The sequence below is a fragment of the Periplaneta americana genome, chromosome 9, assembly GCF_040183065.1.
Source record: "Periplaneta americana isolate PAMFEO1 chromosome 9, P.americana_PAMFEO1_priV1, whole genome shotgun sequence".
NCBI classification, from domain to species: Eukaryota; Metazoa; Arthropoda; class Insecta; order Blattodea; family Blattidae; genus Periplaneta; species Periplaneta americana.
The window spans coordinates 109488089-109501438 of record NC_091125.1 but is presented as its reverse complement, the minus strand read 5'-3'; the positions used below and the strand labels follow the sequence as shown (position 1 = coordinate 109501438).

Genomic DNA, 13350 nt, shown 5'->3' with positions numbered 1-13350 from the left:
TGTTTGGAAGTGAACCCCGAAAAGACAAAGTATATGATTATGTCTCGTGACCAGAATATTGTACGAAATGGAAATATAAAAATTGGAGATTTATCCTTCGAAGAGCAACAGTAATATGAATGACACTCGGGAGGAAATTAAACGCAGAATAAATATGGGAAATGCCTGTTATTATTCTTTTGAGAAGCTTTTGTCATCTAGTCTGCTGTCAAAAAATCTTTAATTTAGAATTTATAAAACAGTTATATTACCGGTTGTTCTGTATGGTTGTGAAATTGGGGCTAAGAGGGATGAAGTTACAGGAGAATGGAGAAAGTTACACAACACAGAACTGCACGCATTGTATTCTTCTTCTGACATAATTAGGAACATTAAATCCAGACGTTTGAGACGGGCAGGGCATGTAGCACGTATGGGTGAATGCAGAAATGCATATAGAGTGTTAGTTGGGAGGCCGGAGGGAAAAAGACTTTTGGGGAGGCCGAGACGTAGGTGGGAAGATAATATTAAAATGGATTTGAGGGAGGTGGGATATGATGATAGAGACTGGATTGGTCTTGCTCAGGATAGGGACCAATGGCGGGCTTATGCGAGGACGGCAATGAATCTCCGGGTTCCTTAAAAGCCAGTAAGTAAGTAAGTAATACAGTATAGGGTTAAATCGTCTTAATTTTTGGAGCAAATAGGCCTATTTATTCATTGAACATGATGGTATTGTTTGTTGATATCTTCTCTGCTTCGACAATACTGTACTAGGTATTAGCATCTCTGTCGCTATGTCTCTGCTGCGTGTGTTATCATTTTCATTATTATTATTATTATTATTATTATTATTATTATTATTATATTTTATTTATTATTCAATGGATGCAATTAAGCCTATTACTTTCGCCAAGAGCCTGTAGACCTACCAATCTCGATTCATCTCTGGTTGCTGCAATAGATGTAATGAACTTAGGATAGGCAGAGAGAGAACTGTTTCCTTGGAGAGGAGGCAAAGCAAAATCATTGAATCCCCATATAACGAGTTTATAGGGGACATCATTTATCTTCTTCCTCCGTTATAGCTTGACCTTGGTACAGTATATCGGAATATGATCATTTAATAAAGGTATTATAAAATAAAGTAAAATTGTAACAAAATATACAGACAATTTCAGTTTTTTTCCCTCTTGTACGGAGGAGGGGTCAGAAGGTTTGCACTGCAGCCTGAGGCTTATTGTGCTTACCACAACGGTAAGCACAACGGTCGCGCTCTTGTACAAGTACAGCACGACACACCGTGAACTTAACCCGGGATATTGTATGGATGATGATGATGATGATGATGATGATGATGATGATGATATGTGAATTGATGATGGCGAAATGAGTCCGAGATCCATCGCCGAAAATTATCCAGCAATTCTGCTTCAATTGGTTGAGGAAAAACCCTAATCAAGTAACTTGTCCCAACCAGGATTTGAACCTAGGCCCGCTCGTTTCATGGCCAGACGTGCTAACCATTACTCCACAGCGAATGACCAATTTTACACTTATCTGTTTATGTAAAAAAGCAAGATATCATATGAGATGTAAATTCTAATTATTTTATTAATAATCTCGTCTTTAAGTTTAACATTATATCGGGATCACTTTTCTTTTATTTGCATTGTTGTGCAGTATGTTATTCATATTTCTCCAAGTGGCGGCCTGAATACCTGCAGGGTTCTAACACATCAGTACAGGCTGTTACGAAAAAGAAAAAAACATTACAGTGCTTCCATTCCTCAAATGAGGTATAGAAATTCTCATACATTCAGAAATTTAAAATAAATATTATAGTCCAGAGACATGGTCAATTCGTCAATTTAAGCACAGAAACTTAATCATAAACAAAAGCAAGAAAAATCTTTTGAATTCAATATTTTCTAACGTTAATAGAAAAAGAAAAAAAAAAAGAGTTCGGCCAAGTTTGGGGGGGGGGCAATGCCCCATCATGCCCCCCAAAACTCCGCCTATGGAACTTACCAAGTCAATATGGCTGTTGAGTGAGATTGACAATTTATGCCGTCCCGTCTTACATTCGTCATCAATGTCGCAATTTTATTATGGTTGCTAAGCAATGTGATATCCACAACTTGACGCACGTGTCCCCGACTGACACGCCCAAGAGCATGTAGCCTATCCAACACTGTGAGAATCGACCGCATTACATCGATTACGAAGACTTTCATGGCCACATGTGGTTTGTTGACAAAACTCACACACGCATTGTAGCTCAGATAGTTGACGTCTTCTCACCAAAAGAAACTTGGTCCAATTTTTAGCAAACGGAACGGTTTTAGAACAGTTTTATATGAGAATTTCGACAATACTATTACTACTACGTTCTGTATTATCTATACCAAAGACAGCATTATTTTCATGAACCTAGAGCATACTTTGCTCTCATGCTACTCAGCGGTACACAGTGATCCGAAAGAGCAGAAAAACCAACAAAATTCCTATAGTAGGTCTAAATATTTTTATAGAGTCATGCAAATAATATTATAACTATTTCAACGCATTTAGAATTTATATATATATATATATATATATATATATATATATATGTCCGGCTTCACAGCGAGAAGGGTCGCCTTCCGGATCCTAGTTGCCATCTTCTTCTGTCCTCCCAATCACCGTCTTGTTTTATGATCCAGATATAGCTATCAGTAACTGTATTACTGCCATATTAATTACGTATATATTTAGTTGGAAATTTAAAATTTAGTAATAGTTTATCTCTATTAAAATAAATTTTAATACATGAACAACATTATTAAATACATTAGCATGCTTTAAAACTCATTCCACGTCGCTATTTTCGCCTTCGTCAGAAGTAGCGTTAATGTCAGTTCTTGAAGAAAAATCTAGGGACATCTCGAATGGCGGCTCTTTAAGAAGATTAACTACATCAGATGGAAGAGATTTTTCAGTTTTCTTCGCAGTTTTCGAAGTGGTGTGATGATTCGATCAGAAGTCAACATCAGTCTTAAAAAAATGTCTTCATTTGTAATAAAACTCTCGAAGTTTATCTTGAAATGCGTTCACGGAAGAATTTAATATCCTTATTTCTGGCCTCTTGAGCTTCTTCTGACATTTTCCAATCGGAAGAAGTGACAGAGTCCCCACGAAGAAGAATCTTATGTACAGATGTGGGCATATAATACCAAGGATATTTTTGTACAAAAACTTTTGCAGTAGTTAAGGCATACTCATTAAAGTTAATTAATTTATGCTGTATCCACAATAAATAGTGATCAAAATGACACCAAAGCTTTTTATCTTCATCAACACCAGTGACAGCAGCAGCAGCAGCAGCAGGGTTACTAAACCTTTGTTTAAATGGCGATTGCTCACTACTGCCATCGAATCCCCACTTCGACACTAACATAAAACCATCTGAATTAATTTATCTAATGATCCTATTACAGTATCCTGCAATTTTACTAGACGTGTTCCTGCAGTTTCGCTTCTACAGATGTTTTATGGAAAATAATTGACGCTTTTGGCGAATAACAATTTTCTTTAGGAGCCTAGTACCCGATGGTAAGAGGGATACAAATAAGTATTTCTTCCCAGTGGCGCCAACTTTTGAAAAAATTTGGATGGGCGCAAAATTTTGAATTACAATAAAATATCAAATTCTCCCTTACATAAATCGTGATGTATGTCTATTCACAACAATGATATAAAAATATAGAATGGCAGAAAAATTAGAGATCTGACAATCTTTTTGATAAGTCGATAAAAATAACCGAATACAGATAGAACTTAATTAAACCGTGATAAAGAGTTGTGTAGCCCTGTGAATAACAAAATTGTAATTAAATTGTAAATTTAAGTTTACAATTAACTTTTTTAATTTACGATTCGACTATGTAATATAATATAAAACAATATATATGGACTCACCGCTATATAGCACGATGAGTTGCAAATGTGTTTCTCCTCACTGCACTTCTTCCTATAAACTCGTCACAAACATCCTCTTCAGCGCTATCCTTGTGTATATTTAAAATAGCAATGTGATTAAGTCGCTTCTGGGACATTGTTCAATGTAGAAATGTTTTTAGCCTTTTCAACGCGGAGAAAGATCTTTCGGCTGTAATTGTGAAAACCGGCATAGTCAAAGTCAGGCGTACAAATTAAATTAATTCAGACACTATTTCACGAATAACATGACTTCAGAAATTTAACTACATCTCCAAAATTTCTTAATTCAACAAACAACAATGCAGCATTACCACACACCATATTTCTCTGCAACCGTAAAATCTCATAGTCATTTATGTCATCATAGAAAACACACCTGACAATCCTGACATCGTCTTCTTTTCCGATAACAAAGTTTTCCACTGTATTTAAAATTTCACTTTCATGGAAACGCTCTTTAAGAGATCCTGTCACACAAGTTTTAGAAAGAATACGCGAACATATCGACACTTGCTCTGTTTTCGCCACGTCACTCCTTTCATCCATAAGCAGATCGAAACACCCCACTACGTGAATTCCATCAGCCAACAAACGAAGCACTATCAATGCCATGATTTCGAGAATTTTGTTTTCCGCGTTGTGTGACACTCAACTAAAAGTATCTCTATCAATAAATCGCCTGAGTTCTGGAGAGTCTTCACATCGCAATTTCAAAAGCTGATGGAAATTACTTGCTTTGTCCTTATGCCCGCGGATTACTAGTCCCTGCTTTGATAAATAGGCTATAACAACAATGAAAATAGTTTATGTAAGGCGACACGAGAATTTTGAAGGTCTTGCAACTCTGCAAGATTCAAATTGGATGCGACATTTACTCCACTCTGCACCGCCAGTACTTTGGAACATGATTCTCTGTGGCACTGGGATATTTCATGGGAACTAGATTTTCTTAAGGCATGTTTCCAGTTGAAAAAGCCGGAGGAAATGAAACAAACGTCCGCTTTGGTGGAGAAATTTAATAGTTTTTTACCACTAGCTTCCTTCCATACTTTACACGATACTACTTTTTTGTGTTCATCGTACAAAATCCAAGGATGTTTGTCCTGCCATGAATTTTGGAAAATTCTACCCTTACCAGCACCCTTTATTTCGATTTCGCACAACAAAACAGAATCATAAAGTTTTGAAATTTGTGAAGACGAACTTTGTACATCAGCTGATTTTTGAATGGAGAACAGGATGGTTGTCGATGATCGTTGGGTACCCACTCACGTTGGGTAGTATCTATCCACGGTCTTTTAATTAAAAATTTATCCATGGACTTGATTAACAGCACAAAAAAAATCACATCACAATCACACCAAGTAGTTAACCGCACAGCGACGTTCGCGCAAACTAAAATTAAAGTCAACTGATTCTTTCGTTCTTTTATTTACTAAGCACCGCTATTCAACGAAGAAGAATTAAACTGTTCATTGTTGCTTTTCTCTTAAGATGTATTCTGTTTGATTTAAAATTTAAAAACATGAGATGACTGTTATTATTAACTAGCTAACTCTTTGTATACAAGGAAGGGCCCAACAATGCTTCCTTACTTCAACTTACGTATTTAAAAATCTGTCTTCACTGATTTTAATAAATCATTCACCTAAAATGTTAATGATATGTTTTATTTAACAATGCTCGCAACTGCAGAGGTTATATCAGCGTCGCCGGATGTGCCAGAATTTTGTCCTGCAGGAGTTCTTTTAAGGCGCGTCTCCACTATTAAACATTTAACAACAACATGTTAAATATAACATGTTGAATTTAACATGTATATAGACATTTCAAGTCTCAATTGACTTAACATGTTAACTAAGTATGTTGAATTTAACACTTTTAACATGTTGGTGTATTTTCCAGCAGAAATGGAAAACATGTCAAGTCAATTCATTTGCTCGTACAGCGTCGGTACAGTTCGTACAGTTTCCATAGCAACAACTATAAGTTCCGATTTTGTGGCGCGTATCTTGATCATTTTTATACTATCATTGGCCCTTGGTGTTGGCTGTAAGTTGTTCGAAGTAATGGAGTGGACGAAAGAAAATACATTAGAATAAAATTAATGCACTGATGGAAAGGCCTTGTTTGTGGGATGTGTCTGCAAAAGAATACACGGGCAAAACTAAGAAGGCCGACTGTTTTAGAGAACTGGAATTATTATTTAATTGTTCTCGAGAATACAATAGAGAGTTTTCGCACTCTCGTCGTACGCTAAACGTTAATGCTATGTTGACGTCAATAATAGTCGTATTTGCTGATGTATGTTAACGTTCGTAAAACTTCGGAAAGAATAATTATACGATATTATTCACTCCTTTAACATCTATCATGTCGTAGGTCCTATGATAATCAATCGCGCTGTAATTTTTTTAATTGAGATGAAATGGCTGCTCTTAAATTGTGTATTTCTTTGATGTAACAGGAACTATTTTTGCAGCACTATATTAAAATCGTGTTCTGACATTCTCAGCAAGTTTTTGAATCCAAATCGATACTGTATTCAACTTTAAGCTCGTTTAGAATGTATCCTGCATAGTGTCTTTTACTAAGATATTGCCGCATCCACATTCTCATTTTCTTCCTTTTCAAAGCCTTTTAACAAGCAATAGAGGCACTTACAAAAGTCAGATCTTCATCTGAGTCCATTGTCCAAGGTTTGAAAATAAAACACTATCTATATTAAAATCTCATAGACTATATTTATGGTGGACTACGCAAAGAAAGTCAAGTTTAACATGTTTAACAGTGTGGACAAAGTGTTAAATGAAATTAGCATTAACATGTTCAATCAACATGTTGGGATGTTGACGGTAAACAATTTAACGTTTAACATGTTGTTGTTAAATGTTTAATAGTGGAGACGCGCCTTTACATGCCAGTAAATCTACTGACATGAGCCTGTCGCATTTAAGCACACTTAAATGACATCGACCTGGCCTGGGATCGAACCCGCAACCTTGGGCATAGAAGGCCAGCGCTACACCAACTCGCCAACCAGGTCGACTTCACCTAAAATGAGACGACGATGTGGTGGTGATGATAATAATAATAATAATAATAATAATAATAATAATAGTAATAATAATAATATTAGTAATAACACGACAAATTTTTGGGTGGGCTTGGGTCCCACGGGTCCATATAAGTTGGCGCCACTGTATAATCTTCCTTTAGTTTCTTTCCGGATTAACTTGGTTGTTTTCACTTAAACTAGTCTCGACTATAAAGATCCTTGCTTATTATTTTAGAACATAACCATAAGTACACCATAATAACCCAAGAGTTGAGCTGTTAGTTGTATGAACTTTATTTTGGAGTTTCATATGCGTTGCATTTCATTATTTTTTTTAACGTGTGGCCTTAAAGGACAGAAGGATAGATTTAATATACAAAAAAATAGATGAGTCACAATCTGCGTTTAAAAAATAAATGCATGTATAATTATTGTTAGTCCATTTTTCTAGTAGGTAGCTCTTTACCTGTTTTGAGTTCCATGAGCCAATCTTGTCATAACCCTCTGGCAATAGTATTTCAATTATCCAGCCATCGTAGTCCAGCACGATGGATGGCATGATGGTGAGAGAGCACCTCAGGTCGAGGCGTCAGATGTTTGAGTTAGAGAGAAAGCCGAACTTTAGACGAAATGATATCTCATCCATTGTAAAGTCGTGATATAACCATTGTAGTTAAAGTGACTATAAATATAGAAAAAAACAAGATCTGAAAAAATAGAAACAAAAAAAAAAAGAAAGACATAAACAGTTCAGGTAAGGAAGAGGAAAAACTTAATTAATTCAGTATCGAACTTACCACAATTTGTATATCTTCATTTCATCTTCCTCTCTGAGTGAAATTCATGTCATTAATGTAGATTAGACCTACATGACTTTTAATAAATGGTAAATCTGGTTGTCTACAACTTAAATAATACTGTACAATACAAATAAGAAAATAATTCGTGTGTTAAATAAAGCAAAATTGATAAAGATTCTACTACCGATCGTCACTTATTTCTCAAAAAGAGGAGGGGGAACAGGTTCACAATTCAAATACTGGTGCCGAAATATTTCTTCCAGGTGAAAAGAAGCCTAGCTTCACCCCTGATTCGAAGTCGAGACATTTGAAGCATGGAAATTCTATGCAAAAATCATTCCATATATTAAAATAATTACTATACTCCACATCATTATGTCTAGCAAATACTACCTACGTCAAACGATAGAATGTATGATCTTTGAAGTCATACAATACAGTAGTAATTTTGAGGTATTTTTTACTCCTTAATGACATTATTTTTGTGAAATATATTAATTTGGTAATATTACTTATGCTTCTACATCTGATTGAAGTTCTGGCTGATATGTACAATATGTACATCTACATCAGGCAGTATATCTCTCTTGACGATGTGTGTCAGAGGAAGAACATTTGTTGCATACATCTCAAGTATGATCAGTGAAATACAGTACTAGTGAATGATGTATGTAATGGAAGAGAAAAGAACTGGTCACCCTATCCCAGTATCTCCTGGCTTAGTTGCGTAATCAGTGATGCTTTATTGGTATCATTTATGAGGTTCCAACTCATCTTCGAACAGTTGACTAAAAAACAACTTATGCTTCCGAACAAAGTAGTGGATTCTCAAAATTCCTGCTAGATTGTTATTTTGATATTTAAATTTGAGAACGTATCCAGGAAACTGAAGTATGATAACCAACAGTTGAGCTCTTGATCAATTGTATGAAATTTTCTTTGGTATTCCACATGTGTTACATCTCAAGCTAATACATCGATGGTCCCAGTCATGCAACAGCCACCTTTTCATTGCGTGGAATGCCGATACTCTCATTTCAACATTCCACATAGTCCATTCTGCGCATCATAAACATATCAATGGTTCGCAGAGAGAGTAAGAATGACGTGAAATGCTATATATCGAATTGTCATGATCACTGGAGTGGTTTATTACACTTTGTGTTTCTAACATCACGAATTCTCGCCTTACCTTTAAAATAAAAGATTGTTGGCTCTCTTCTACGTGTTCGAAGCAGGAGCTTATTTTAGTGACAATGTGACATTTTTGTTAATATGATCGAAGTTCCAGAGGCAGCAAATCCTACACTTTGAACATAAAATTTATGATTTGTTTTGTATAGTTTGCCTTTTTCCATATCATGTGCCATTATCATGAATGTAATAATACAAAAATAAATTTAGAAAGCCAACTCCTGGATCTCCTCTAAAAAAATGTCTTTCGTCCTCGGAATACATCAATGCCATCAAGATGTCTTGCAACGCCACCGCAGTGAGATCTGTCCCTGGTAGAACCTTCAGTACTACCCGTTGTTGCCATCCTGGCTGCAGTGAGACTGAAACACATGGCCACGTACTGGAGTTCTGTAAGAAGGGAGAGCTACTGCGTAACAACAGACACCATCGTGCCCGTACAGCAATTGCCAACCTGCTAAGAAACAGAGGATGGGAAGTGCATGAGGAGATTCATTGTGTGTCTGAAGATGGTTCTCATAGAAGGATGGATATAATTGCCATCAATAGAAGAACCCAGAAAGCTATGGTCTTAGATCCTACGATTTGCTTTGAACGAGACAAGAATCAAGCACTGCAGATAAATAATGACAAGCGAGCTAAATATGTACCTTGTCTTCCATGCCTCAGTGAAAAATATGGCATTTCGCTTTACAATTGGGATGTTACAGGCTTACTATTTGGAGCGAGGGGTTGTTTACCAAAATTTACATGTAATATTCTTAAATCCTTTAAAATTTTATTTTATGAGGTTCAGAAGATTGTGATGGAAATTTTGAAGGCAACTCTTCAAATTATCCACTATCATTTATATGTTAACACATACATTTTTGTTTTAATGTACAAATCGAATAATTATTTTACTCGTTTAATTTCCCTTTATCTTTTTATGTTTGTTAATTCCAGATCCCAGTGGTCAACCTCACTTGAGGACGGATGATTTTAAATAAATTTTAGTAGTAAAAGTATCAGTACGATACTCAAAACCATGCTTTTCAGTAACTACAGATTATCCGATATAGTTTTTGTCACTGATTGTCGATATTCATCAGTGGCGAAGCTCTTAAGAAGCGTTTGAAGCTTAGCCTATCCAACAAGTTTGAGTTATTATTCCTATTAACAGTAGGCCTATAAATTTGTAATAATGATATACCATAATACTTAGTTGCACTCTGATCCTTCCATATATTAAGTTCACTACTGGCAGTCATTCCAGTATGGAGAGAGCAGTGCGAGTCTCGGGGCTTGTGGCAAAAGCCTCTACAGGCATGGCTACGACCTTTTCTCGCAAGCTTGAGTGGGGACCAGAGAGGGGATATCGATTCACTACATCTCTGTATGAAACGAGGCTAGCCTTCTGTCACAATAGTATGTAGTACTATATTGGTGTTCTCTGAAAGTGCTACGCTGTTGAGTCTAGTTTAATCAAAAGTGCATGTGTATGTGTATTACATATTAATTTTGCGTAAAATGGCTTATACTGAGAGAACAATGAGGTCATTATTTGTAGAATTAAAAGAGAAACCGTTTTCAAGTTGGAAATAAAATGTGCTTACAAAGATAGGAGATCAATACTACATTTACATATTAAAATAGCGGATGGAGAAAGACAAAATAGAATTTCTCAATTTTCATTGTATAAGAAATATCCTTGACTAAGGGTGCTCTGAAAGAAATAAGTTATATTGTTTTACCTGTATTCTGTTTGGGGGTGAAAATGAGTGGTCATCATCTTTTTTGTGGGATCGGTTTTCCAAAAAATTTTGATAGAAAAGCTGATCCGAGATAATATCAAAATTGCAGCTGAACAGAGCATAGGTTATTATGAAACTAAGAAAAAGAAACCGTGGTTTGATGAAGATTGTTGCAAGGTAGTAGAAAGAAGGAAACAGGCAAAATTGAAATTCTTACAGGATCCAGTTGAGGCGAATAGAGATAATTATTTCAATAAAAGACGGGAAGCAAATCGTACGCTTAGGAATAAAAAGAGAGATTACATGAAGGAAAAACTGAATGAGGTAGAAACAAATAGTAAAAATAAAAACATTAGAGATTTATATAAGGGCATAAAGGAATTCAAGAATGGATATCAGGCAAGGGTAAACGTGATCAAGGATGAGAATGATGACTTGCTTGCAGACGCTCATTCAATCCTGAACAGATGGAAAAACTATTTTGGACAACTACTAAATATACATAGGCCAAGTAGAAATGATCGGGACGAAATTGAAATACAAACTGCTGAGCCATTTATACCCGAACCCACACTTTCTGAAGTCAAAATTGCTACAGAAAATCTGAAAAATGATAAGTTTCCAGGTATCGATCAAATTCCAGCAGAATTAATACAAGAGGGAGGAAGAGCATTATCTAACGAAATTTATAAGCTTGTACTTGCTATTTGGGAAAAGGAAATTGTACCAGAACAATGGAAGGAGTCCATAATCGTACCTATCTTTAAGAAGGGGGACAAGACTAACTGCAGTAACTTTCGAGGAATATCACTTTTGTTGACATCGTACAAAATTTTGTCGAATATTCTTTTGAGAAGATTAACTCCATATGTAGATGAAATTATTGGGGATCATCAGTGTGGTTTTAGGCGTAATAGATCAACTATTGACCAGATATTTTGTATTCGACAGATAATGGAGAAAAAAGGGAGTATAAGGGTACAGTGCATCAGTTATTTATAGATTTCAAAAAGGCATATGACTCGGTTAAGAGAGAAGTTTTATATGATATTCTTATTGAATTTGGTATTCCCAAGAAACTAGTTCGATTAATTAAAATGTGTCTCAGTGAAACGTACAGCAGAGTCCGTATAGGTCAGTTTCTGTCAGATGCATTTCCAATTCACTGTGGGCTAAAGCAAGGAGATGCACTATCACCTTTACTTTTTAACTTTGCTCTAGAGTATGCCATTAGGAAAGTCCAGGATAACAGAGAGGGTTTGGAATTGAATGGGTTGCATCAGCTGCTTGTCTATGCGGATGATGTGAATATGTTAGGAGAAAATCCACAAACAATTAGGGAAAACACGGGAATTTTACAGGAAGCAAGTAAAGAGATAGGTTTGGAAGTAAATCCCGAAAAGACAAAGCATATGATTATGTCTCGTGACGAGAATATTGTACGAAATGGAAATATAAAAATTGGAAATTTATCTTTTGAAGAAGTGGAGAAATTCAAATATCTTGGAGCAACAGTAACAAATATAAATGATACTCGGGAGGAAATTAAACACAGAATAAATATGGGAAATGCCTGTTATTATTCGGTTGGGAAACTTTTATCATCCAGTCTGCTGTCAAAAAATCTGAAAGTTAGAATTTATAAAACAGTTATATTACTGGTTGTTCTGTATGGTTGTGAAACTTGGACTCTCACTTTGAGAGAGGAACATAGGTTAAGGGTGTTTGAGAATAAGGTGCTTAGGAAAATATTTGGGGCCTAAGAGGGATGAAGTTACAGGAGAATGGAGAAAGTTACACAACACAGAACTGCACGCATTGTCTTCTTCACCTGACATAATTAGGAACATTAAATCCAGACGTTTGAGATGGGCAGGGCATGTAGCACGTATGGGCGAATCCAGAAATGCATATAGAGTGTTAGTTGGGAGGCCGGAGGGAAAAAGACTTTTGGGGAGGCCGAGACGTAGATGGGAAAATAATATTAAAATGGATTTGAGGAAGGTGGGATATGATGATAGAGAATGGATTAATCTTGCTCAGGATAGAGACCAATGACGGGCTTATGTGAGGGCGGCAATGAACCTCCGGGTTCCATAAAAGCCAGTAAGTAAGTAAGCTGATAAACATCTGCTCTATAAAAAGATACAAGATAAGCAGATTTTTTCAGCCTACCGAGTATTTACACCATAGCTTCGCCACTGATTTTCATTATAAAATTGTTTCAGGTGTAAAGGATTTTGAAAGATTAACCATTAGTGACAGCAGTATTCTAAAAGTACCGTAAATAGTTTAAATAAAGACTTTAATTAAGTAAACCATACAAAAGTGGAGCATATATTAAAAAATGTAAATAAATGCTTGTTCGAAAAAAAAATATTTCAACACTCATTAATAATAGCATTTACACTTTAATTTCTGAAAAATTGCAATTAGAGTGACGATAGTTATTCAATGAACAGTGCAGATTTGTTTTACATTTTGTTTGTGTGTTCATGTGTGTTATGTTATTTATGCTGCTTTCACTTTTATTTAAAAAGGAAAGGAGATGCATTATTCATTTCTTTATAAATTAAAGTACCTAGTTATTTAGTTGCATTATTTT

At 35.6% G+C, this 13350-nt stretch overlaps 1 protein-coding gene across 1 annotated transcript in view; it reads right to left on the bottom strand.

Annotated features, from left to right (window-relative positions):
* The window catches only part of LOC138706381 (arrestin domain-containing protein 17-like), a 33725-nt gene extending 20809 nt beyond the window's left edge, over window positions 1-12916 (bottom strand). The window contains exon 1 of the mRNA XM_069835588.1: window positions 7485-12916. The gene's annotated coding sequence lies outside the window, so the exon portion shown is untranslated. The remainder of the gene's footprint in view (window positions 1-7484) is intronic.
* Between the last annotated feature and the right edge of the window lie 434 nt (window positions 12917-13350).